The following is a 25,000-nucleotide window of genomic DNA, read 5'->3' as shown; positions in this document are numbered from 1 at the left end:
CGAACCTGCGCGGGGAGACCCCAATGGATTTCTAGTCCATCGCCTTAACCACTCGGCCACAACAACTGACTGCAAGGTGTGTGCACATAATCTGTATGCAAGTTTTCAAGGTGTCCCACAGCAAATTCCTGATATTCTGCAATGCACTTTTTAAAAATAAGGTTTTTTTCAGCAGGCACATTCTCTCCTAAAAACAAAAATTGCATGCGTATATCTCTAGTTTGGAATACCATAGGCTTGCATGCATACTCTCATGGGTCACTCAAGTTTTTTGGACCCTATTGCACTCTGTTTTCATGCTGCTTTTAGTATATGTCCCATATTAAAGAAGTCTACCATCTTTGAGTATTTGAGGCTCCTTTGTAAGTGCTTTATATTTTTTCCTTGAAGAGCTATATAATAAAGGGGTCCGGGAAGGATTGCATTTATGGAAGATAAAAGAAGGCCCACTTGTCTCACCAAATGCTGTAGAGAAACCTGATGTTTTACTCATGTTATCCTTAGTTCGTTTTTGTTAGACCTTGCATTCTTAAGGTGGTCCCAACCCCACCTTATTGCTTTTCACCTCCGCATTTTGCTGTATCTTTTTGTTGGCCTTAGGACTCTGATCACTTTATCGCTACTAATCAGTGCTGAAGTGCACGTGCTTCTTCCCTAATCATGTGTATAATTGGAGTATACCTGACTGACAGATTTAATTTACTTGAAAGCCCCTTGTAAAGTGGTATACCATATACCCAGGGACTGATTGTGCCGCCCAAAGAAATAGCATTTCAAACCTGTCTCAAGCCTGCTACTTCAGTGCCTGTGCTGCAGTGTACTGCCACTTCGACTTGGCATTTAAAACTACTTGCCAAGCCTTACACTCCAATTTTATTACATATCAGTAACCCCTAAGGTAGGTCCTAGGTAGTCCTAGGGGCATCATGCTATGTAAGTAAAAGGTAAGACATGTACTGTGGTAGTTTGTATGTCCTAGCAGTATCAAACAGTCTATTACATTTTTCACTACTGTGAGGTCTGCCCCTCTCATAGGTTAGCATTGGGTATTCCCTTATACTTTTGGGGGGTAATTCCATATCAGAGAGGAGAAGCTTTATTTATTTATTGATAAATCCTATCTACTGGTGAGGTTGGATTTAATCTTACTATTGTATAAATGCCATTTTTAGAGAGTGAGCATTTCTCTGCACTTACTGCTCTATTTGCATTGAAACCTGTCTTCGATTGACGTCTGGATTGGGCTGCGAGACAGCTACATATGTGCATTCCCTGTAGACAGCCACAACACAGGTCACTCAACTGCAACTGCATTCATCTGCATTCTGATTGGCCTGGGGGAGAGCTCCGCTCCCCTTACCGCAAATATGTTCAAGAACGATAATTTATGTCAGTAAGTACAGTATACCTACATCTTATAATCATGTGTGTTTAAATAATTTGTTGTTAGATCGTTTAAATATTGAAAAGGATCTGTTTTTAATAGACATTTTACAAAAACAACTGGTACATTTGGGAATTCTGTAAAAGAAAAACCCAACTGCCGTGACATTGCCAACCACAATGCCGTGACTCGGATTCGAACCGAGGTTGCTGCGGCCACAACGCAGAGTACTAACCACTATACGATCACGGCGAGCTACTTGGGCTCAATAACGTACAGTGACATGAAGAAATTATAATTCGGAACACTCAGGGCTACTCCTGTGATAGGCTGAATGTGTTCATTGCTTCCTCATTCCTTATACAAAGGCTTTATCTCCTCAGTGGTTGATAGGCTGAAACCGTTTCCTGGCCGCCTGCTTGTGAACTGGCAGGAGTCAAAGATCACACATACACTGGTGGGCCTGTGATGGGACACCAATGCAGAGAAACACACCTGGCGCAGATATTCTATTCTGTTTATTAGACCTGCATCTCCCCTGTACCTCCTCAAGCCATCTGTATGTGAAGCAAGAAAGAGTTAAGGAACGGTCCATCTACACTTTTATTGGGAGGATGCTGCCGTGAGCTCCTCCCAGCTAATCACACAAACAGCAGTAAAGCAAGATAACTACACAGTTAGGGGGGACTGCATGGTTAGGTTTTTGAGGAATTATTGAAACTGACCTCAGTGACCCATAATCAGAGCTGTGGCTAATGACTGCATGCCTAATTATGATGAAGCAAGCACCATGGCTCGTAGGGGCCCCACAACACACTTTTCTTAGCTCATTGAATTAAAGTATAAACTTCTGCCATGTGTGAGTGGTAAAGGCTTGTTAATTTTGTTGCTTTTCAAATTCACGTCTGACAACAAGACGAAGGAACATTGGGGCATCAGACGCTTTGGAAAGTAGCCACCAACCGCAGAGAAAGAGAGAAAGAGGGAAAAGACAGTATGAGGTGTGGAGAAAACAGCAGCAGGTACAAGGAGCTCAAATGAGATTAATGGCGCCTAAATAGAGCACGTAAAGGAACAGTTACAAATCTAAGAAAAGGGAAAGAAAAGACTAGGAAAAAACACAGAAAGAGCTTGTAGATGAAATTCTCTTCCAGGAACAGCAGGTTAAGGGAAATTACACAGGGAGCAGTTAAGCTTGTAACACGGGGGAGAATAGAAAAGAAAATGGAGTTTTATGAAGTGTGTTTGCCTAATCCAGCTAGCACTTTTATTTTATTTCTCTATTTGCTTCTTTTATTGGTAAAGTAAGTTTCAAGTGCATGCACAGGTATGACCGAGAGAGCCAGGGTATAATAATTTGAAGCGTTTGCACCAGCGCTAATGAAGGACGAGAGTTATAGCAAAGATATGAAAGGGGGAGCGATAATAAATATGTGATATGGCAATAGTGACACCAAAATAAGCCACCTATTTATAAAACTGACATGGAAGAAATACTAAAGGTTAACTTCTGAAATTGTAGCCGATGTTAAAAATATTCTCGTTGTCGGCAGGATTCGAACCTGCGCAGGGAGACCCCAATGGATTTCTAGTTCATCGCCTTAACCACTCGGCCACAACAACTGACTGCAAGGTGTGTGCACATAATCTGTATGCAAGTTTTCAAGGTGTCCCACAGCAAATTCCTGATATTCTGCAATGCACTTTTTAAAAATAAGGTTTTTTTCAGCAGGCACATTCTCTCCTAAAAACAAAAATTGCATGCGTATATCTCTAGTTTGGAATACCATAGGCTTGCATGCATACTCTCATGGGTCACTCAAGTTTTTTGGACCCTATTGCACTCTGTTTTCGTGCTGCTTTTAGTATATGTCCCATATTAAAGAAGTCTACCATCTTTGAGTATTTGAGGCTCCTTTGTAAGTGCTTTATATTTTTTCCTTGAAGAGCTACATAATAAAGGGGTCCGGGAAGGATTGCATTTATGGAAGATAAAAGAAGGCCCACTTGTCTCACCAAATGCTGTAGAGAAACCTGATGTTTTACTCATGTTATCCTTAGTTCGTTTTTGTTAGACCTTGCATTCTTAAGGTGGTCCCAACCCCACCTTATTGCTTTTCACATCCGCATTTTGCTGTATCTTTTTGTTGGCCTTAGGACTCTGATCACTTTATCGCTACTAATCAGTGCTGAAGTGCACGTGCTTCTTCCCTAATCATGTGTATAATTGGAGTATACCTGACTGACAGATTTAATTTACTTGAAAGCCCCTTGTAAAGTGGTATACCATATACCCAGGGACTGATTGTGCCGCCCAAAGAAATAGCATTTCAAACCTGTCTCAAGCCTGCTACTGCAGTGCCTGTGCTGCAGTGTACTGCCACTTCGACTTGGCATTTAAAACTACTTGCCAAGCCTTAAACTCCAATTTTATTACATATCAGTAACCCCTAAGGTAGGCCCTAGGTAGTCCTAGGGGCATCATGCTATGTAAGTAAAAGGTAAGACATGTACTGTGGTAGTTTGTATGTCCTAGTAGTATCAAACAGTCTATTACATTTTTCACTACTGTGAGGTCTGCCCCTCTCATAGGTTAGCATTGGGTATTCCCTTATACTTTTTGGGGGGTAATTCCATATCAGAGAGGAGAAGCTTTATTTATTTATTGATAAATCCTATCTACTGGTGAGGTTGGATTTAATCTTACTATTGTATAAATGCCATTTTTAGAGAGTGAGCATTTCTCTGCACTTACTGCTCTATTTGCATTGAAACCTGTCTTCGATTGACGTCTGGATTGGGCTGCGAGACAGCTACATATGTGCATTCCCTGTAGACAGCCACAACACAGGTCACTCAACTGCAACTGCATTCATCTGCATTCTGATTGGCCTGGGGGAGAGCTCCGCTCCCCTTACCGCAAATATGTTCAAGAACGATAATTTATGTCAGTAAGTACAGTATACCTACATCTTATAATCATGTGTGTTTAAATAATTTGTTGTTAGATCGTTTAAATATTGAAAAGGATCTGTTTTTAATAGACATTTTACAAAAACAACTGGTACATTTGGGAATTCTGTAAAAGAAAAACCCAACTGCCGTGACATTGCCAACCACAATGCCGTGACTCGGATTCGAACCAAGGTTGCTGCGGCCACAACGCAGAGTACTAACCACTATACGATCACGGCGAGCTACTTGGGCTCAATAACGTACAGTGACATGAAGAAATTATAATTCGGAACACTCAGGGCTACTCCTGTGATAGGCTGAATGTGTTCATTGCTTCCTCATTCCTTATACAAAGGCTTTATCTCCTCAGTGGTTGATAGGCTGAAACCGTTTCCTGGCCGCCTGCTTGTGAACTGGCAGGAGTCAAAGATCACACATACACTGGTGGGCCTGTGATGGGACACCAATGCAGAGAAACACACCTGGCGCAGATATTCTATTCTGTTTATTAGACCTGCATCTCCCCTGTACCTCCTCAAGCCATCTGTATGTGAAGCAAGAAAGAGTTAAGGAACGGTCCATCTACACTTTTATTGGGAGGATGCTGCCGTGAGCTCCTCCCAGCTAATCACACAAACAGCAGTAAAGCAAGATAAATACACAGTTAGGGGGGACTGCATGGTTAGGTTTTTGAGGAATTATTGAAACTGACCTCAGTGACCCATAATCAGAGCTGTGGCTAATGACTGCATGCCTAATTATGATGAAGCAAGCACCTTGGCTCGTAGGGGCCCAACAACACACTTTTCTTAGCTCATTGAATTAAAGTATAAACTTCTGCCATGTGTGAGTGGTAAAGGCTTGTTAATTTTGTTGCTTTTCAAATTCACGTCTGACAACAAGACGAAGGAACATTGGGGCATCAGACGCTTTGGAAAGTAGCCACCAACCGCAGAGAAAGAGAGAAAGAGGGAAAAGATAGTATGAGGTGTGGAGAAAACAGCAGCAGGTACAAGGAGCTCAAATGAGATTAATGGTGCCTAAATAGAGCACGTAAAGGAACAGTTACAAATCTAAGAAAAGGGAAAGAAAAGACTAGGAAAAAACACAGAAAGAGCTTGTAGATGAAATTCTCTTCCAGGAACAGCAGGTTAAGAGAAATTACACAGGGAGCAGTTAAGCTTGTAACACGGGGGAGAATAGAAAAGAGAATGCAGTTTTATGAAGTGTGTTTGCCTAATCCAGCTAGCACTTTTATTTTATTTCTTTATTTGCTTCTTTTATTGGTAAAGTAAGTTTCAAGTGCATGCACAGGTATGACCGAGAGAGCCAGGGTATAATAATTTGAAGCGTTTGCACCAGCGCTAATGAAGGACGAGAGTTATAGCAAAGATATGAAAGGGGGAGCGATAATAAATATGTGATATGGCAATAGTGACACCAAAATAAGCCACCTATTTATAAAACTGACATGGAAGAAATACTAAAGGTTAACTTCTGAAATTGTAGCCGATGTTAAAAAGATTCTCGTTGTCGGCAGGATTCGAACCTGCGCAGGGAGACCCCAATGGATTTCTAGTCCATCGCCTTAACCACTCGGCCACAACAACTGACTGCAAGGTGTGTGCACATAATCTGTATGCAAGTTTTCAAGGTGTCCCACAGCAAATTCCTGATATTCTGCAATGCACTTTTTAAAAATAAGGTTTTTTTCAGCAGGCACATTCTCTCCTAAAAACAAAAATTGCATGCGTATATCTCTAGTTTGGAATACCATAGGCTTGCATGCATACTCTCATGGGTCACTCAAGTTTTTTGGACCCTATTGCACTCTGTTTTCGTGCTGCTTTTAGTATATGTCCCATATTAAAGGAGTCTACCATCTTTGAGTATTTGAGGCTCCTTTGTAAGTGCTTTATATTTTTTCCTTGAAGAGCTATATAATAAAGGGGTCCGGGAAGGATTGCATTTATGGAAGATAAAAGAAGGCCCACTTGTCTCACCAAATGCTGTAGAGAAACCTGATGTTTTACTCATGTTATCCTTAGTTCGTTTTTGTTAGACCTTGCATTCTTAAGGTGGTCCCAACCCCACCCTATTGCTTTTCACCTCCGCATTTTGCTGTATCTTTTTGTTGGCCTTAGGACTCTGATCACTTTATCGCTACTAATCAGTGCTGAAGTGCACGTGCTTCTTCCCTAATCATGTGTATAATTGGAGTATACCTGACTGACAGATTTAATTTACTTGAAAGCCCCTTGTAAAGTGGTATACCATATACCCAGGGACTGATTGTGCCGCCCAAAGAAATAGCATTTCAAACCTGTCTCAAGCCTGGTACTGCAGTGCCTGTGCTGCAGTGTACTGACACTTCGACTTGGCATTTAAAACTACTTGCCAAGCCTTAAACTCCAATTTTATTACATATCAGTAACCCCTAAGGTAGGCCCTAGGTAGTCCTATGGGCATCATGCTATGTAAGTAAAAGGTAAGACATGTACTGTGGTAGTTTGTATGTCCTAGTAGTATCAAACAGTCTATTACATTTTTCACTACTGTGAGGTCTGCCCCTCTCATAGGTTAGCATTGGGTATTCCCTTATACTTTTTGGGGGGTAATTCCATATCAGAGAGGAGAAGCTTTATTTATTTATTGATAAATCCTATCTACTGGTGAGGTTGGATTTAATCTTACTATTGTATAAATGCCATTTTTAGAGAGTGAGCATTTCTCTGCACTTACTGCTCTATTTGCATTGAAACCTGTCTTCGATTGACGTCTGGATTGGGCTGCGAGACAGCTACATATGTGCATTCCCTGTAGACAGCCACAACACAGGTCACTCAACTGCAACTGCATTCATCTGCATTCTGATTGGCCTGGGGGAGAGCTCCGCTCCCCTTACCGCAAATATGTTCAAGAACGATAATTTATGTCAGTAAGTACAGTATACCTACATCTTATAATCATGTGTGTTTAAATAATTTGTTGTTAGATCGTTTAAATATTGAAAAGGATCTGTTTTTAATAGACATTTTACAAAAACAACTGGTACATTTGGGAATTCTGTAAAAGAAAAACCCAACTGCCGTGACATTGCCAACCACAATGCCGTGACTCGGATTCGAACCGAGGTTGCTGCGGCCACAACGCAGAGTACTAACCACTATACGATCACGGCGAGCTACTTGGGCTCAATAACGTACAGTGACATGAAGAAATTATAATTCGGAACACTCAGGGCTACTCCTGTGATAGGCTGAATGTGTTCATTGCTTCCTCGTTCCTTATACAAAGGCTTTATCTCCTCAGTGGTTGATAGGCTGAAACCGTTTCCTGGCCGCCTGCTTCTGAACTGGCAGGAGTCAAAGATCACACATACACTGGTGGGCCTGTGATGGGACACCAATGCAGAGAAACACACCTGGCGCAGATATTCTATTCTGTTTATTAGACCTGCATCTCCCCTGTACCTCCTCAAGCCATCTGTATGTGAAGCAAGAAAGAGTTAAGGAACGGACCATCTACACTTTTATTGGGAGGATGCTGCCGTGAGCTCCTCCCAGCTAATCACACAAACAGCAGTAAAGCAAGATAACTACACAGTTAGGGGGGACTGCATGGTTAGGTTTTTGAGGAATTATTGAAACTGACCTCAGTGACCCATAATCAGAGCTGTGGCTAATGACTGCATGCCTAATTATGATGAAGCAAGCACCATGGCTCGTAGGGGCCCAACAACACACTTTTCTTAGCTCATTGAATTAAAGTATAAACTTCTGCCATGTGTGAGTGGTAAAGGCTTGTTAATTTTGTTGCTTTTCAAATTCACGTCTGACAACAAGACGAAGGAACATTGGGGCATCAGACGCTTTGGAAAGTAGCCACCAACCGCAGAGAAAGAGAGAAAGAGGGAAAAGACAGTATGAGGTGTGGAGAAAACAGCAGCAGGTACAAGGAGCTCAAATGAGATTAATGGTGCCTAAATAGAGCACGTAAAGGAACAGTTACAAATCTAAGAAAAGGGAAAGAAAAGACTAGGAAAAAACACAGAAAGAGCTTGTAGATGAAATTCTCTTCCAGGAACAGCAGGTTAAGAGAAATTACACAGGGAGCAGTTAAGCTTGTAACACGGGGGAGAATAGAAAAGAGAATGCAGTTTTATGAAGTGTGTTTGCCTAATCCAGCTAGCACTTTTATTTTATTTCTCTATTTGCTTCTTTTATTGGTAAAGTAAGTTTCAAGTGCATGCACAGGTATGACCGAGAGAGCCAGGGTATAATAATTTGAAGCGTTTGCACCAGCGCTAATGAAGGACGAGAGTTATAGCAAAGATATGAAAGGGGGAGCGATAATAAATATGTGATATGGCAATAGTGACACCAAAATAAGCCACCTATTTATAAAACTGACATGGAAGAAATACTAAAGGTTAACTTCTGAAATTGTAGCCGATGTTAAAAAGATTCTCGTTGTCGGCAGGATTCAAACCTGCGCAGGGAGACCCCAATGGATTTCTAGTCCATCGCCTTAACCACTCGGCCACAACAACTGACTGCAAGGTGTGTGCACATAATCTGTATGCAAGTTTTCAAGGTGTCCCACAGCAAATTCCTGATATTCTGCAATGCACTTTTTAAAAATAAGGTTTTTTTCAGCAGGCACATTCTCTCCTCAAAACAAAAATTGCATGCGTATATCTCTAGTTTGGAATACCATAGGCTTGCATGCATACTCTCATGGGTCACTCAAGTTTTTTGGACCCTATTGCACTCTGTTTTCGTGCTGCTTTTAGTATATGTCCCATATTAAAGAAGTCTACCATCTTTGAGTATTTGAGGCTCCTTTGTAAGTGCTTTATATTTTTTCCTTGAAGAGCTATATAATAAAGGGGTCCGGGAAGGATTGCATTTATGGAAGATAAAAGAAGGCCCACTTGTCTCACCAAATGCTGTAGAGAAACCTGATGTTTTACTCATGTTATCCTTAGTTCGTTTTTGTTAGACCTTGCATTCTTAAGGTGGTCCCAACCCCACCTTATTGCTTTTCACCTCCGCATTTTGCTGTATCTTTTTGTTGGCCTTAGGACTCTGATCACTTTATCGCTACTAATCAGTGCTGAAGTGCACGTGCTTCTTCCCTAATCATGTGTATAATTGGAGTATACCTGACTGACAGATTTAATTTACTTGAAAGCCCCTTGTAAAGTGGTATACCATATACCCAGGGACTGATTGTGCCGCCCAAAGAAATAGCATTTCAAACCTGTCTCAAGCCTGCTACTGCAGTGCCTGTGCTGCAGTGTACTGCCACTTCGACTTGGCATTTAAAACTACTTGCCAAGCCTTAAACTCCAATTTTATTACATATCAGTAACCCCTAAGGTAGGTCCTAGGTAGTCCTAGGGGCATCATGCTATGTAAGTAAAAGGTAAGACATGTACTGTGGTAGTTTGTATTTCCTAGTAGTATCAAACAGTCTATTACATTTTTCACTACTGTGAGGTCTGCCCCTCTCATAGGTTAGCATTGGGTATTCCCTTATACTTTTTGGGGGGTAATTCCATATCAGAGAGGAGAAGCTTTATTTATTTATTGATAAATCCTATCTACTGGTGAGGTTGGATTTAATCTTACTATTGTATAAATGCCATTTTTAGAGAGTGAGCATTTCTCTGCACTTACTGCTCTATTTGCATTGAAACCTGTCTTCGATTGACGTCTGGATTGGGCTGCGAGACAGCTACATATGTGCATTCCCTGTAGACAGCCACAACACAGGTCACTCAACTGCAACTGCATTCATCTGCATTCTGATTGGCCTGGGGGAGAGCTCCGCTCCCCTTACCGCAAATATGTTCAAGAACGATAATTTATGTCAGTAAGTACAGTATACCTACATCTTATAATCATGTGTGTTTAAATAATTTGTTGTTAGATCGTTTAAATATTGAAAAGAATCTGTTTTTAATAGACATTTTACAAAAACAACTGGTACATTTGGGAATTCTGTAAAAGAAAAACCCAACTGCCGTGACATTGCCAACCACAATGCCGTGACTCGGATTCGAACCGAGGTTGCTGCGGCCACAACGCAGAGTACTAACCACTATACGATCACGGCGAGCTACTTGGGCTCAATAATGTACAGTGACATGAAGAAATTATAATTCGGAACACTCAGGGCTACTCCTGTGATAGGCTGAATGTGTTCATTGCTTCCTCGTTCCTTATACAAAGGCTTTATCTCCTCAGTGGTTGATAGGCTGAAACCGTTTCCTGGCCGCCTGCTTGTGAACTGGCAGGAGTCAAAGATCACACATACACTGGTGGGCCTGTGATGGGACATCAATGCAGAGAAACACACCTGGCGCAGATATTCTATTCTGTTTATTAGACCTGCATCTCCCCTGTACCTCCTCAAGCCATCTGTATGTGAAGCAAGAAAGAGTTAAGGAACGGACCATCTACACTTTTATTGGGAGGATGCTGCCGTGAGCTCCTCCCAGCTAATCACACAAACAGCAGTAAAGCAAGATAACTACACAGTTAGGGGGGACTGCATGGTTAGGTTTTTGAGGAATTATTGAAACTGACCTCAGTGACCCATAATCAGAGCTGTGGCTAATGACTGCATGCCTAATTATGATGAAGCAAGCACCATGGCTCGTAGGGGCCCAACAACACACTTTTCTTAGCTCATTGAATTAAAGTATAAACTTCTGCCATGTGTGAGTGGTAAAGGCTTGTTAATTTTGTTGCTTTTCAAATTCACGTCTGACAACAAGACGAAGGAACATTGGGGCATCAGACGCTTTGGAAAGTAGCCACCAACCGCAGAGAAAGAGAGAAAGAGGGAAAAGACAGTATGAGGTGTGGAGAAAACAGCAGCAGGTACAAGGAGCTCAAATGAGATTAATGGCGCCTAAATAGAGCACGTAAAGGAACAGTTACAAATCTAAGAAAAGGGAAAGAAAAGACTAGGAAAAAACACAGAAAGAGCTTGTAGATGAAATTCTCTTCCAGGAACAGCAGGTTAAGAGAAATTACACAGGGAGCAGTTAAGCTAGTAACACGGGGGAGAATAGAAAAGAAAATGCAGTTTTATGAAGTGTGTTTGCCTAATCCAGCTAGCACTTTTATTTTATTTCTCTATTTGCTTCTTTTATTGGTAAAGTAAGTTTCAAGTGCATGCACAGGTATGACCGAGAGAGCCAGGGTATAATAATTTGAAGCGTTTGCACCAGCGCTAATGAAGGACGAGAGTTATAGCAAAGATATGAAAGGGGGAGCGATAATAAATATGTGATATGGCAATAGTGACACCAAAATAAGCCACCTATTTATAAAACTGACATGGAAGAAATACTAAAGGTTAACTTCTGAAATTGTAGCGGATGTTAAAAAGATTCTCGTTGTCGGCAGGATTCGAACCTGCGCAGGGAGACCCCAATGGATTTCAAGTCCATCGCCTTAACCACTCGGCCACAACAACTGACTGCAAGGTGTGTGCACATAATCTGTATGCAAGTTTTCAAGGTGTCCCACAGCAAATTCCTGATATTCTGCAATGCACTTTTTAAAAATAAGGTTTTTTTCAGCAGGCACATTCTCTCCTAAAAACAAAAATTGCATGCGTATATCTCTAGTTTGGAATACCATAGGCTTGCATGCATACTCTCATGGGTCACTCAAGTTTTTTGGACCCTATTGCACTCTGTTTTCGTGCTGCTTTTAGTATATGTCCCATATTAAAGAAGTCTACCATCTTTGAGTATTTGAGGCTCCTTTGTAAGTGCTTTATATTTTTTCCTTGAAGAGCTATATAATAAAGGGGTCCGGGAAGGATTGCATTTATGGAAGATAAAAGAAGGCCCACTTGTCTCACCAAATGCTGTAGAGAAACCTGATGTTTTACTCATGTTATCCTTAGTTCGTTTTTGTTAGACCTTGCATTCTTAAGGTGGTCCCAACCCCACCTTATTGCTTTTCACCTCCGCATTTTGCTGTATCTTTTTGTTGGCCTTAGGACTCTGATCACTTTATCGCTACTAATCAGGGCTGAAGTGCACGCGCTTCTTCCCTAATCATGTGTATAATTGGAGTATACCTGAGTGACAGATTTAATTTACTTGAAAGCCCCTTGTAAAGTGGTATACCATATACCCAGGGACTGATTGTGCCGCCCAAAGAAATAGCATTTCAAACCTGTCTCAAGCCTGCTACTGCAGTGCCTGTGCTGCAGTGTACTGCCACTTCGACTTGGCATTTAAAACTACTTGCCAAGCCTTAAACTCCAATTTTATTACATATCAGTAACCCCTAAGGTAGGCCCTAGGTAGTCCTAGGGGCATCATGCTATGTAAGTAAAAGGTAAGACATGTACTGTGGTAGTTTGTATGTCCTAGTAGTATCAAACAGTCTATTACATTTTTCACTACTGTGAGGTCTGCCCCTCTCATAGGTTAGCATTGGGTATTCCCTTATACTTTTTGGGGGGTAATTCCATATCAGAGAGGAGAAGCTTTATTTATTTATTGATAAATCCTATCTACTGGTGAGGTTGGATTTAATCTTACTATTGTATAAATGCCATTTTTAGAGAGTGAGCATTTCTCTGCACTTACTGCTCTATTTGCATTGAAACCTGTCTTCGATTGACGTCTGGATTGGGCTGCGAGACAGCTACATATGTGCATTCCCTGTAGACAGCCACAACACAGGTCACTCAACTGCAACTGCATTCATCTGCATTCTGATTGGCCTGGGGGAGAGCTCCGCTCCCCTTACCGCAAATATGTTCAAGAATGATACTTTATGTCAGTAAGTACAGTATACCTACATCTTATAATCATGTGTGTTTAAATAATTTGTTGTTAGATCGTTTAAATATTGAAAAGGATCTGTTTTTAATAGACATTTTACAAAAACAACTGGTACATTTGGGAATTCTGTAAAGGAAAAACCCAACTGCCGTTACATTGCCAACCACAATGCCGTGACTCGGATTCGAACCGAGGTTGCTGCGGCCACAACGCAGAGTACTAACCACTATACGATCACGGCGAGCTACTTGGGCTCAATAACGTACAGTGACATGAAGAAATTATAATTCGGAACACTCAGGGCTACTCCTGTGATAGGCTGAATGTGTTCATTGCTTCCTCATTCCTTATACAAAGGCTTTATCTCCTCAGTGGTTGATAGGCTGAAACCGTTTCCTGGCCGCCTGCTTGTGAACTGGCAGGAGTCAAAGATCACACATACACTGGTGGGCCTGTGATGGGACACCAATGCAGAGAAACACACCTGGCGCAGATATTCTATTCTGTTTATTAGACCTGCATCTCCCCTGTACCTCCTCAAGCCATCTGTATGTGAAGCAAGAAAGAGTTAAGGAACGGTCCATCTACACTTTTATTGGGAGGATGCTGCCGTGAGCTCCTCCCAGCTAATCACACAAACAGCAGTAAAGCAAGATAACTACACAGTTAGGGGGGACTGCATGGTTAGGATTTTGAGGAATTATTGAAACTGACCTCAGTGACCCATAATCAGAGCTGTGGCTAATGACTGCATGCCTAATTATGATGAAGCAAGCACCATGGCTCGTAGGGGCCCCACAACACACTTTTCTTAGCTCATTGAATTAAAGTATAAACTTCTGCCATGTGTGAGTGGTAAAGGCTTGTTAATTTTGTTGCTTTTCAAATTCACGTCTGACAACAAGACGAAGGAACATTGGGGCATCAGACGCTTTGGAAAGTAGCCACCAACCGCAGAGAAAGAGAGAAAGAGGGAAAAGACAGTATGAGGTGTGGAGAAAACAGCAGCAGGTACAAGGAGCTCAAATGAGATTAATGGCGCCTAAATAGAGCACGTAAAGGAACAGTTACAAATCTAAGAAAAGAGAAAGAAAAGACTAGGAAAAAACACAGAAAGAGCTTGTAGATGAAATTCTCTTCCAGGAACAGCAGGTTAAGAGAAATTACACAGGGAGCAGTTAAGCTTGTAACACGGGGGAGAATAGAAAAGAAAATGCAGTTTTATGAAGTGTGTTTGCCTAATCCAGCTAGCACTTTTATTTTATTTCTCTATTTGCTTCTTTTATTGGTAAAGTAAGTTTCAAGTGCATGCACAGGTATGACCGAGAGAGCCAGGGTATAATAATTTGAAGCGTTTGCACCAGCGCTAATGAAGGACGAGAGTTATAGCAAAGATATGAAAGGGGGAGCGATAATAAATATGTGATATGGCAATAGTGACACCAAAATAAGCCACCTATTTATAAAACTGACATGGAAGAAATACTAAAGGTTAACTTCTGAAATTGTAGCCGATGTTAAAAAGATTCTCGTTGTCGGCAGGATTCGAACCTGCGCGGGGAGACCCTAATGGATTTCTAGTCCATCGCCTTAACCACTCGGCCACAACAACTGACTGCAAGGTGTGTGCACATAATCTGTATGCAAGTTTTCAAGGTGTCACACAGCAAATTCCTGATATTCTGCAATGCACTTTTTAAAAATAAGGTTTTTTTCAGCAGGCACATTCTCTCCTAAAAACAAAAATTGCATGCGTATATCTCTAGTTTGGAATACCATAGGCTTGCATGCATACTCTCATGGGTCACTCAAGTTTTTGGACCCTATTGCACTCTGTTTTCGTGCTGCTTTTAGTATATGTCCCATATTAAAGAAGTCTACCATCTTTGAGTATTTGAGGCTCCTTTGTAAGTGCTTTATATTTTTTCCTTGAAGAGCTATATAATAAAGGGGTCCGGGAAGGATTGCATTTATGGAAGATAAAAGAAGGCCCACTTGTCTCACCAAATGCTGTAGAGAAACCTGATGTTTTACTCATGTTATCCTTAGTTCGTTTTTGTTAGACCTTGCATTCTTAAGGTGGTCCCAACCCCACCTTATTGCTTTTCACCTCCGCATTTTGCTGTATCTTTTTGTTGGCCTTAGGACTCTGATCACTTTATCGCTACTAATCAGTGCTGAAGTGCACGTGCTTCTTCCCTAATCATGTGTATAATTGGAGTATACCTGACTGACAGATTTAATTTACTTGAAAGCCCCTTGTAAAGTGGTATACCATATACCCAGGGACTGATTGTGCCGCCCAAAGAAATAGCATTTCAAACCTGTCTCAAGCCTGCTACTGCAGTGCCTGTGCTGCAGTGTACTGCCACTTCGACTTGGCATTTAAAACTACTTGCCAAGCCTTAATCTCCAATTTTATTACATATCAGTAACCCCTAAGGTAGGCCCTAGGTAGTCCTAGGGGCATCATGCTATGTAAGTAAAAGGTAAGACATGTACTGTGGTAGTTTGTATGTCCTAGTAGTATCAAACAGTCTATTACATTTTTCACTACTGTGAGGTCTGCCCCTCTCATAGGTTAGCATTGGGTATTCCCTTATACTTTTTGGGGGGTAATTCCATATCAGAGAGGAGAAGCTTTATTTATTTATTGATAAATCCTATCTACTGGTGAGGTTGGATTTAATCTTACTATTGTATAAATGCCATTTTTAGAGAGTGAGCATTTCTCTGCACTTACTGCTCTATTTGCATTGAAACCTGTCTTCGATTGACGTCTGGATTGGGCTGCGAGACAGCTCCATATGTGCATTCCCTGTAGACAGCCACAACACAGGTCACTCAACTGCAACTGCATTCATCTGCATTCTGATTGGCCTGGGGGAGAGCTCCGCTCCCCTTACCGCAAATATGTTCAAGAACGATAATTTATGTCAGTAAGTACAGTATACCTACATCTTATAATCATGTGTGTTTAAATAATTTGTTGTTAGATCGTTTAAATATTGAAAAGGATCTGTTTTTTATAGACATTTTACAAAAACAACTGGTACATTTGGGAATTCTGTAAAGGAAAAACCCAACTGCCGTGACATTGCCAACCACAATGCCGTGACTCGGATTCGAACCGAGGTTGCTGCGGCCACAACGCAGAGTACTAACCACTATACGATCAAGGCGAGCTACTTGGGCTCAATAACGTACAATGACATGAAGAAATTATAATTCGGAACACTCAGGGCTACTCCTGTGATAGGCTGAATGTGTTCATTGCTTCCTCATTCCTTATACAAAGGCTTTATCTCCTCAGTGGTTGATAGGCTGAAACCGTTTCCTGGCCGCCTGCTTGTGAACTGGCAGGAGTCAAAGATCACACATACACTGGTGGGCCTGTGATGGGACACCAATGCAGAGAAACACACCTGGCGCAGATATTCTATTCTGTTTATTAGACCTGCATCTCTCCTGTACCTCCTCAAGCCATCTGTATGTGAAGCAAGAAAGAGTTAAGGAACGGTCCATCTACACTTTTATTGGGAGGATGCTGCCGTGAGCTCCTCCCAGCTAATCACACAAACAGCAGTAAAGCAAGATAACTACACAGTTAGGGGGGACTGCATGGTTAGGTTTTTGAGGAATTATTGAAACTGACCTCAGTGACCCATAATCAGAGCTGTGGCTAATGACTGCATGCCTAATTATGATGAAGCAAGCACCATAGCTCGTAGGGGCCCCACAACACACTTTTCTTAGCTCATTGAATTAAAGTATAAACTTCTGCCATGTGTGAGTGGTAAAGGCTTGTTAATTTTGTTGCTTTTCAAATTCACGTCTGACAACAAGACGAAGGAACATTGGGGCATCAGACGCTTTGGAAAGTAGCCACCAACCGCAGAGAAAGAGAGAAAGAGGGAAAAGACAGTATGAGGTGTGGAGAAAACAGCAGCAGGTACAAGGAGCTCAAATGAGATTAATGGCGCCTAAATAGAGCACGTAAAGGAACAGTTACAAATCTAAGAAAAGAGAAAGAAAAGACTAGGAAAAAACACAGAAAGAGCTTGTAGATGAAATTCTCTTCCAGGAACAGCAGGTTAAGAGAAATTACACAGGGAGCAGTTAAGCTTGTAACACGGGGGAGAATAGAAAAGAAAATGCAGTTTTATGAAGTGTGTTTGCCTAATCCAGCTAGCACTTTTATTTTATTTCTCTATTTGCTTCTTTTATTGGTAAAGTAAGTTTCAAGTGCATGCACAGGTATGACCGAGAGAGCCAGGGTATAATAATTTGAAGCGTTTGCACCAGCGCTAATGAAGGACGAGAGTTATAGCAAAGATATGAAAGGGGGAGCGATAATAAATATGTGATATGGCAATAGTGACACCAAAATAAGCCACCTATTTATAAAACTGACATGGAAGAAATACTAAAGGTTAACTTCTGAAATTGTAGCCGATGTTAAAAAGATTCTCGTTGTCGGCAGGATTCGAACCTGCGCGGGGAGACCCTAATGGATTTCTAGTCCATCGCCTTAACCACTCGGCCACAACAACTGACTTCAAGGTGTGTGCACATAATCTGTATGCAAGTTTTCAAGGTGTCCCACAGCAAATTCCTGATATTCTGCAATGCACTTTTTAAAAATAAGGTTTTTTTCAGCAGGCACATTCTCTCCTAAAAACAAAAATTGCATGCGTATATCTCTAGTTTGGAATACCATAGGCTTGCATGCATACTCTCATGGGTCACTCAAGTTTTTGGACCCTATTGCACTCTGTTTTCGTGCTGCTTTTAGTATATGTCCCATATTAAAGAAGTCTACCATCTTTGAGTATTTGAGGCTCCTTTGTAAGTGCTTTATATTTTTTCCTTGAAGAGCTATATAATAAAGGGGTCCGGGAAGGATTGCATTTATGGAAGATAAAAGAAGGGCCACTTGTCTCACCAAATGCTGTAGAGAAACCTGATGTTTTACTCATGTTATCCTTAGTTCGTTTTTGTTAGACCTTGCATTCTTAAGGTGGTCCCAACCCCACCTTATTGCTTTTCACCTCCGCATTTTGCTGTATCTTTTTGTTGGCCTTAGGACTCTGATCACTTTATCGCTACTAATCAGTGCTGAAGTGCACGTGCTTCTTCCCTAATCATGTGTATAATTGGAGTATACCTGACTGACAGATTTAATTTACTTGAAAGCCCCTTGTAAAGTGGTATACCATATACCCAGGGACTGATTGTGCCGCCCAAAGAAATAGCATTTCAAACCTGTCTCAAGCCTGCTACTGCAGTGCCTGTGCTGCAGTGTACTGCCACTTCGACTTGACATTTAAAACTACTTGCCAAGCCTTAAACTCCAATTTTATTACATATCAGTAACCCCTAAGGTAGGCCCTAGGTAGTCCTAGGGGCATCATGCTATGTAAGTAAAAGGTAAGACATGTACTGTGGTAGTTTGTATGTCCTAGTAGTATCAAACAGTCTATTACATTTTTCACTACTGTGAGGTCTGCCCCTCTCATAGGTTAGCATTGGGTATTCCCTTATACTTTTTGGGGGGTAATTCCATATCAGAGAGGAGAAGCTTTATTTATTTATTGATAAATCCTATCTACTGGTGAGGTTGGATTTAATCTTACTATTGTATAAATGCCATTTTTAGAGAGTGAGCATTTCTCTGCACTTACTGCTCTATTTGCATTGAAACCTGTCTTCGATTGACGTCTGGATTGGGCTGCGAGACAGCTCCATATGTGCATTCCCTGTAGACAGCCACAACACAGGTCACTCAACTGCAACTGCATTCATCTGCATTCTGATTGGCCTGGGGGAGAGCTCCGCTCCCCTTACCGCAAATATGTTCAAGAACGATAATTTATGTCAGTAAGTACAGTATACCTACATCTTATAATCATGTGTGTTTAAATAATTTGTTGTTAGATCGTTTAAATATTGAAAAGGATCTGTTTTTTATAGACATTTTACAAAAACAACTGGTACATTTGGGAATTCTGTAAAGGAAAAACCCAACTGCCGTGACATTGCCAACCACAATGCCGTGACTCGGATTCGAACCGAGGTTGCTGCGGCCACAACGCAGAGTACTAACCACTATACGATCAAGGCGAGCTACTTGGGCTCAATAACGTACAATGACATGAAGAAATTATAATTCGGAACACTCAGGGCTACTCCTGTGATAGGCTGAATGTGTTCATTGCTTCCTCATTCCTTATACAAAGGCTTTATCTCCTCAGTGGTTGATAGGCTGAAACCGTTTCCTGGCCGCCTGCTTGTGAACTGGCAGGAGTCAAAGATCACACATACACTGGTGGGCCTGTGATGGGACACCAATGCAGAGAAACACACCTGGCGCAGATATTCTATTCTGTTTATTAGACCTGCATCTCTCCTGTACCTCCTCAAGCCATCTGTATGTGAAGCAAGAAAGAGTTAAGGAACGGTCCATCTACACTTTTATTGGGAGGATGCTGCCGTGAGCTCCTCCCAGCTAATCACACAAACAGCAGTAAAGCAAGATAACTACACAGTTAGGGGGGACTGCATGGTTAGGTTTTTGAGGAATTATTGAAACTGACCTCAGTGACCCATAATCAGAGCTGTGGCTAATGACTGCATGCCTAATTATGATGAAGCGAGCACCATAGCTCGTAGGGGCCCCACAACACACTTTTCTTAGCTCATTGAATTAAAGTATAAACTTCTGCCATGTGTGAGTGGTAAAGGCTTGTTAATTTTGTTGCTTTTCAAATTCACGTCTGACAACAAGACGAAGGAACATTGGGGCATCAGACGCTTTGGAAAGTAGCCACCAACCGCAGAGAAAGAGAGAAAGAGGGAAAAGACAGTATGAGGTGTGGAGAAAACAGCAGCAGGTACAAGGAGCTCAAATGAGATTAATGGCGCCTAAATAGAGCACGTAAAGGAACAGTTACAAATCTAAGAAAAGAGAAAGAAAAGACTAGGAAAAAACACAGAAAGAGCTTGTAGATGAAATTCTCTTCCAGGAACAGCAGGTTAAGAGAAATTACACAGGGAGCAGTTAAGCTTGTAACACGGGGGAGAATAGAAAAGAAAATGCAGTTTTATGAAGTGTGTTTGCCTAATCCAGCTAGCACTTTTATTTTATTTCTCTATTTGCTTCTTTTATTGGTAAAGTAAGTTTCAAGTGCATGTACAGGTATGACCGAGAGAGCCAGGGTATAATAATTTGAAGCGTTTGCACCAGCGCTAATGAAGGACGAGAGTTATAGCAAAGATATGAAAGGGGGAGCGATAATAAATATGTGATATGGCAATAGTGACACCAAAATAAGCCACCTATTTATAAAACTGACATGGAAGAAATACTAAAGGTTAACTTCTGAAATTGTAGCCGATGTTAAAAAGATTCTCGTTGTCGGCAGGATTCGAACCTGCGCGGGGAGACCCCAATGGATTTCTAGTCCATCGCCTTAACCACTCGGCCACAACAACTGACTGCAAGGTGTGTGCACATAATCTGTATGCAAGTTTTCAAGGTGTCCCACAGCAAATTCCTGATATTCTGCAATGCACTTTTTAAAAATAAGGTTTTTTTCAGCAGGCACATTCTCTCCTAAAAACAAAAATTGCATGCGTATATCTCTAGTTTGGAATACCATAGGCTTGCATGCATACTCTCATGGGTCACTCAAGTTTTTTGGACCCTATTGCACTCTGTTTTCGTGCTCTTTTAGTATATGTCCCATATTAAAGAAGTCTACCATCTTTGAGTATTTGAGGCTCCTTTGTAAGTGCTTTATATTTTTTCCTTGAAGAGCTATATAATAAAGGGGTCCGGGAAGGATTGCATTTATGGAAGATAAAAGAAGGCCCACTTGTCTCACCAAATGCTGTAGAGAAACCTGATGTTTTACTCATGTTATCCTTAGTTCGTTTTTGTTAGACCTTGCATTCTTAAGGTGGTCCCAACCCCACCTTATTGCTTTTCACCTCCGCATTTTGCTGTATCTTTTTGTTGGCCTTAGGACTCTGATCACTTTATCGCTACTAATCAGTGCTGAAGTGCACGTGCTTCTTCCCTAATCATGTGTATAATTGGAGTATACCTGACTGACAGATTTAATTTACTTGAAAGCCCCTTGTAAAGTGGTATACCATATACCCAGGGACTGATTGTGCCGCCCAAAGAAATAGCATTTCAAACCTGTCTCAAGCCTGCTACTGCAGTGCCTGTGCTGCAGTGTACTGCCACTTCGACTTGGCATTTAAAACTACTTGCCAAGCCTTAAACTCCAATTTTATTACATATCAGTAACATCTAAGGTAGGCCCTAGGTAGTCCTAGGGGCATCATGCTATGTAAGTAAAAGGTAAGACATGTACTGTGGTAGTTTGTATGTCCTAGTAGTATCAAACAGTCTATTACATTTTTCACTACTGTGAGGTCTGCCCCTCTCATAGGTTAGCATTGGGTATTCCCTTATACTTTTTGGGGGGTAATTCCATATCAGAGAGGAGAAGCTTTATTTATTTATTGATAAATCCTATCTACTGGTGAGGTTGGATTTAATCTTACTATTGTATAAATGCCATTTTTAGAGAGTGAGCATTTCTCTGCACTTACTGCTCTATTTGCATTGAAACCTGTCTTCGATTGACGTCTGGATTGGGCTGCGAGACAGCTCCATATGTGCATTCCCTGTAGACAGCCACAACACAGGTCACTCAACTGCAACTGCATTCATCTGCATTCTGATTGGCCTGGGGGAGAGCTCCGCTCCCCTTACCGCAAATATGTTCAAGAACGATAATTTATGTCAGTAAGTACAGTATACCTACATCTTATAATCATGTGTGTTTAAATAATTTGTTGTTAGATCGTTTAAATATTGAAAAGGATCTGTTTTTTATAGACATTTTACAAAAACAACTGGTACATTTGGGAATTCTGTAAAGGAAAAACCCAACTGCCGTGACATTGCCAACCACAATGCCGTGACTCGGATTCGAACCGAGGTTGCTGCGGCCACAACGCAGAGTACTAACCACTATACGATCAAGGCGAGCTACTTGGGCTCAATAACGTACAATGACATGAAGAAATTATAATTCGGAACACTCAGGGCTACTCCTGTGATAGGCTGAATGTGTTCATTGCTTCCTCATTCCTTATACAAAGGCTTTATCTCCTCAGTGGTTGATAGGCTGAAACCGTTTCCTGGCCGCCTGCTTGTGAACTGGCAGGAGTCAGAGATCACACATACACTGGTGGGCCTGTGATGGGACACCAATGCAGAGAAACACACCTGGCGCAGATATTCTATTCTGTTTATTAGACCTGCATCTCTCCTGTACCTCCTCAAGCCATCTGTATGTGAAGCAAGAAAGAGTTAAGGAACGGTCCATCTACACTTTTATTGGGAGGATGCTGCCGTGAGCTCCTCCCAGCTAATCACACAAACAGCAGTAAAGCAAGATAACTACACAGTTAGGGGGGACTGCATGGTTAGGTTTTTGAGGAATTATTGAAACTGACCTCAGTGACCCATAATCAGAGCTGTGGCTAATGACTGCATGCCTAATTATGATGAAGCAAGCACCATAGCTCGTAGGGGCCCCACAACACACTTTTCTTAGCTCATTGAATTAAAGTATAAACTTCTGCCATGTGTGAGTGGTAAAGGCTTGTTAATTTTGTTGCTTTTCAAATTCACGTCTGACAACAAGACGAAGGAACATTGGGGCATCAGACGCTTTGGAAAGTAGCCACCAACCGCAGAGAAAGAGAGAAAGAGGGAAAAGACAGTATGAGGTGTGGAGAAAACAGCAGCAGGTACAAGGAGCTCAAATGAGATTAATGGCGCCTAAATAGAGCACGTAAAGGAACAGTTACAAATCTAAGAAAAGAGAAAGAAAAGACTAGGAAAAAACACAGAAAGAGCTTGTAGATGAAATTCTCTTCCAGGAACAGCAGGTTAAGAGAAATTACACAGGGAGCAGTTAAGCTTGTAACACGGGGGAGAATAGAAAAGAAAATGCAGTTTTATGAAGTGTGTTTGCCTAATCCAGCTAGCACTTTTATTTTATTTCTCTATTTGCTTCTTTTATTGGTAAAGTAAGTTTCAAGTGCATGCACAGGTATGACCGAGAGAGCCAGGGTATAATAATTTGAAGCGTTTGCACCAGCGCTAATGAAGGACGAGAGTTATAGCAAAGATATGAAAGGGGGAGCGATAATAAATATGTGATATGGCAATAGTGACACCAAAATAAGCCACCTATTTATAAAACTGACATGGAAGAAATACTAAAGGTTAACTTCTGAAATTGTAGCCGATGTTAAAAAGATTCTCGTTGTCGGCAGGATTCGAACCTGCGCGGGGAGACCCTAATGGATTTCTAGTCCATCGCCTTAACCACTCGGCCACAACAACTGACTGCAAGGTGTGTGCACATAATCTGTATGCAAGTTTTCAAGGTGTCCCACAGCAAATTCCTGATATTCTGCAATGCACTTTTTAAAAATAAGGTTTTTTTCAGCAGGCACATTCTCTCCTAAAAACAAAAATTGCATGCGTATATCTCTAGTTTGGAATACCATAGGCTTGCATGCATACTCTCATGGGTCACTCAAGTTTTTGGACCCTATTGCACTCTGTTTTCGTGCTGCTTTTAGTATATGTCCCATATTAAAGAAGTCTACCATCTTTGAGTATTTGAGGCTCCTTTGTAAGTGCTTTATATTTTTTCCTTGAAGAGCTATATAATAAAGGGGTCCGGGAAGGATTGCATTTATGGAAGATAAAAGAAGGCCCACTTGTCTCACCAAATGCTGTAGAGAAACCTGATGTTTTACTCATGTTATCCTTAGTTCGTTTTTGTTAGACCTTGCATTCTTAAGGTGGTCCCAACCCCACCTTATTGCTTTTCACCTCCGCATTTTGCTGTATCTTTTTGTTGGCCTTAGGACTCTGATCACTTTATCGCTACTAATCAGTGCTGAAGTGCACGTGCTTCTTCCCTAATCATGTGTATAATTGGAGTATACCTGACTGACAGATTTAATTTACTTGAAAGCCCCTTGTAAAGTGGTATACCATATACCCAGGGACTGATTGTGCCGCCCAAAGAAATAGCATTTCAAACCTGTCTCAAGCCTGCTACTGCAGTGCCTGTGCTGCAGTGTACTGCCACTTCGACTTGACATTTAAAACTACTTGCCAAGCCTTAAACTCCAATTTTATTACATATCAGTAACCCCTAAGGTAGGCCCTAGGTAGTCCTAGGGGCATCATGCTATGTAAGTAAAAGGTAAGACATGTACTGTGGTAGTTTGTATGTCCTAGTAGTATCAAACAGTCTATTACATTTTTCACTACTGTGAGGTCTGCCCCTCTCATAGGTTAGCATTGGGTATTCCCTTATACTTTTTGGGGGGTAATTCCATATCAGAGAGGAGAAGCTTTATTTATTTATTGATAAATCCTATCTACTGGTGAGGTTGGATTTAATCTTACTATTGTATAAATGCCATTTTTAGAGAGTGAGCATTTCTCTGCACTTACTGCTCTATTTGCATTGAAACCTGTCTTCGATTGACGTCTGGATTGGGCTGCGAGACAGCTCCATATGTGCATTCCCTGTAGACAGCCACAACACAGGTCACTCAACTGCAACTGCATTCATCTGCATTCTGATTGGCCTGGGGGAGAGCTCCGCTCCCCTTACCGCAAATATGTTCAAGAACGATAATTTATGTCAGTAAGTACAGTATACCTACATCTTATAATCATGTGTGTTTAAATAATTTGTTGTTAGATCGTTTAAATATTGAAA

The 25,000-nt window shown here is 41.3% G+C and overlaps 12 non-coding genes across 12 annotated transcripts in view; all 12 read right to left on the bottom strand.

The window, feature by feature from the left end:
- The window catches only part of TRNAS-AGA (transfer RNA serine (anticodon AGA)), an 82-nt gene extending 16 nt beyond the window's left edge, over positions 1 to 66 (bottom strand). The window contains exon 1 of the tRNA in view: positions 1 to 66. This exon is cut by the window's left edge and continues 16 nt beyond it. This is a non-coding gene — a tRNA (tRNA-Ser).
- A 1,498-nt stretch (positions 67 to 1,564) lies between these two features.
- On the bottom strand, positions 1,565 to 1,636 carry TRNAH-GUG (transfer RNA histidin (anticodon GUG)). The gene has a single exon. It is a non-coding gene; the product is annotated as a tRNA-His (tRNA).
- A 2,870-nt stretch (positions 1,637 to 4,506) lies between these two features.
- Positions 4,507 to 4,578, bottom strand: TRNAH-GUG (transfer RNA histidin (anticodon GUG)). The gene has a single exon. It is a non-coding gene; the product is annotated as a tRNA-His (tRNA).
- A 1,289-nt stretch (positions 4,579 to 5,867) lies between these two features.
- Positions 5,868 to 5,949, bottom strand: TRNAS-AGA (transfer RNA serine (anticodon AGA)). Its single transcript has one exon. It is a non-coding gene; the product is annotated as a tRNA-Ser (tRNA).
- A 1,499-nt stretch (positions 5,950 to 7,448) lies between these two features.
- Positions 7,449 to 7,520, bottom strand: TRNAH-GUG (transfer RNA histidin (anticodon GUG)). Its single transcript has one exon. It is a non-coding gene; the product is annotated as a tRNA-His (tRNA).
- Positions 7,521 to 10,390: 2,870 nt separating this feature from the next.
- On the bottom strand, positions 10,391 to 10,462 carry TRNAH-GUG (transfer RNA histidin (anticodon GUG)). Its single transcript has one exon. It is a non-coding gene; the product is annotated as a tRNA-His (tRNA).
- Positions 10,463 to 11,751: 1,289 nt separating this feature from the next.
- On the bottom strand, positions 11,752 to 11,833 carry TRNAS-UGA (transfer RNA serine (anticodon UGA)). The gene has a single exon. It is a non-coding gene; the product is annotated as a tRNA-Ser (tRNA).
- A 1,499-nt stretch (positions 11,834 to 13,332) lies between these two features.
- TRNAH-GUG (transfer RNA histidin (anticodon GUG)) lies at positions 13,333 to 13,404 on the bottom strand. Its single transcript has one exon. It is a non-coding gene; the product is annotated as a tRNA-His (tRNA).
- A 1,289-nt stretch (positions 13,405 to 14,693) lies between these two features.
- Positions 14,694 to 14,775, bottom strand: TRNAS-AGA (transfer RNA serine (anticodon AGA)). Its single transcript has one exon. It is a non-coding gene; the product is annotated as a tRNA-Ser (tRNA).
- Positions 14,776 to 17,634: 2,859 nt separating this feature from the next.
- On the bottom strand, positions 17,635 to 17,716 carry TRNAS-AGA (transfer RNA serine (anticodon AGA)). The gene has a single exon. It is a non-coding gene; the product is annotated as a tRNA-Ser (tRNA).
- Positions 17,717 to 20,575: 2,859 nt separating this feature from the next.
- TRNAS-AGA (transfer RNA serine (anticodon AGA)) lies at positions 20,576 to 20,657 on the bottom strand. Its single transcript has one exon. It is a non-coding gene; the product is annotated as a tRNA-Ser (tRNA).
- A 2,859-nt stretch (positions 20,658 to 23,516) lies between these two features.
- Positions 23,517 to 23,598, bottom strand: TRNAS-AGA (transfer RNA serine (anticodon AGA)). The gene has a single exon. It is a non-coding gene; the product is annotated as a tRNA-Ser (tRNA).
- Between the last annotated feature and the right edge of the window lie 1,402 nt (positions 23,599 to 25,000).

This window comes from Lissotriton vulgaris, unplaced genomic scaffold (genome assembly GCF_964263255.1).
Source record: "Lissotriton vulgaris unplaced genomic scaffold, aLisVul1.2 SCAFFOLD_301, whole genome shotgun sequence".
NCBI classification, from domain to species: domain Eukaryota; kingdom Metazoa; phylum Chordata; class Amphibia; order Caudata; family Salamandridae; genus Lissotriton; species Lissotriton vulgaris.
This window is presented reverse-complemented; position numbering and strand designations above follow the sequence as displayed.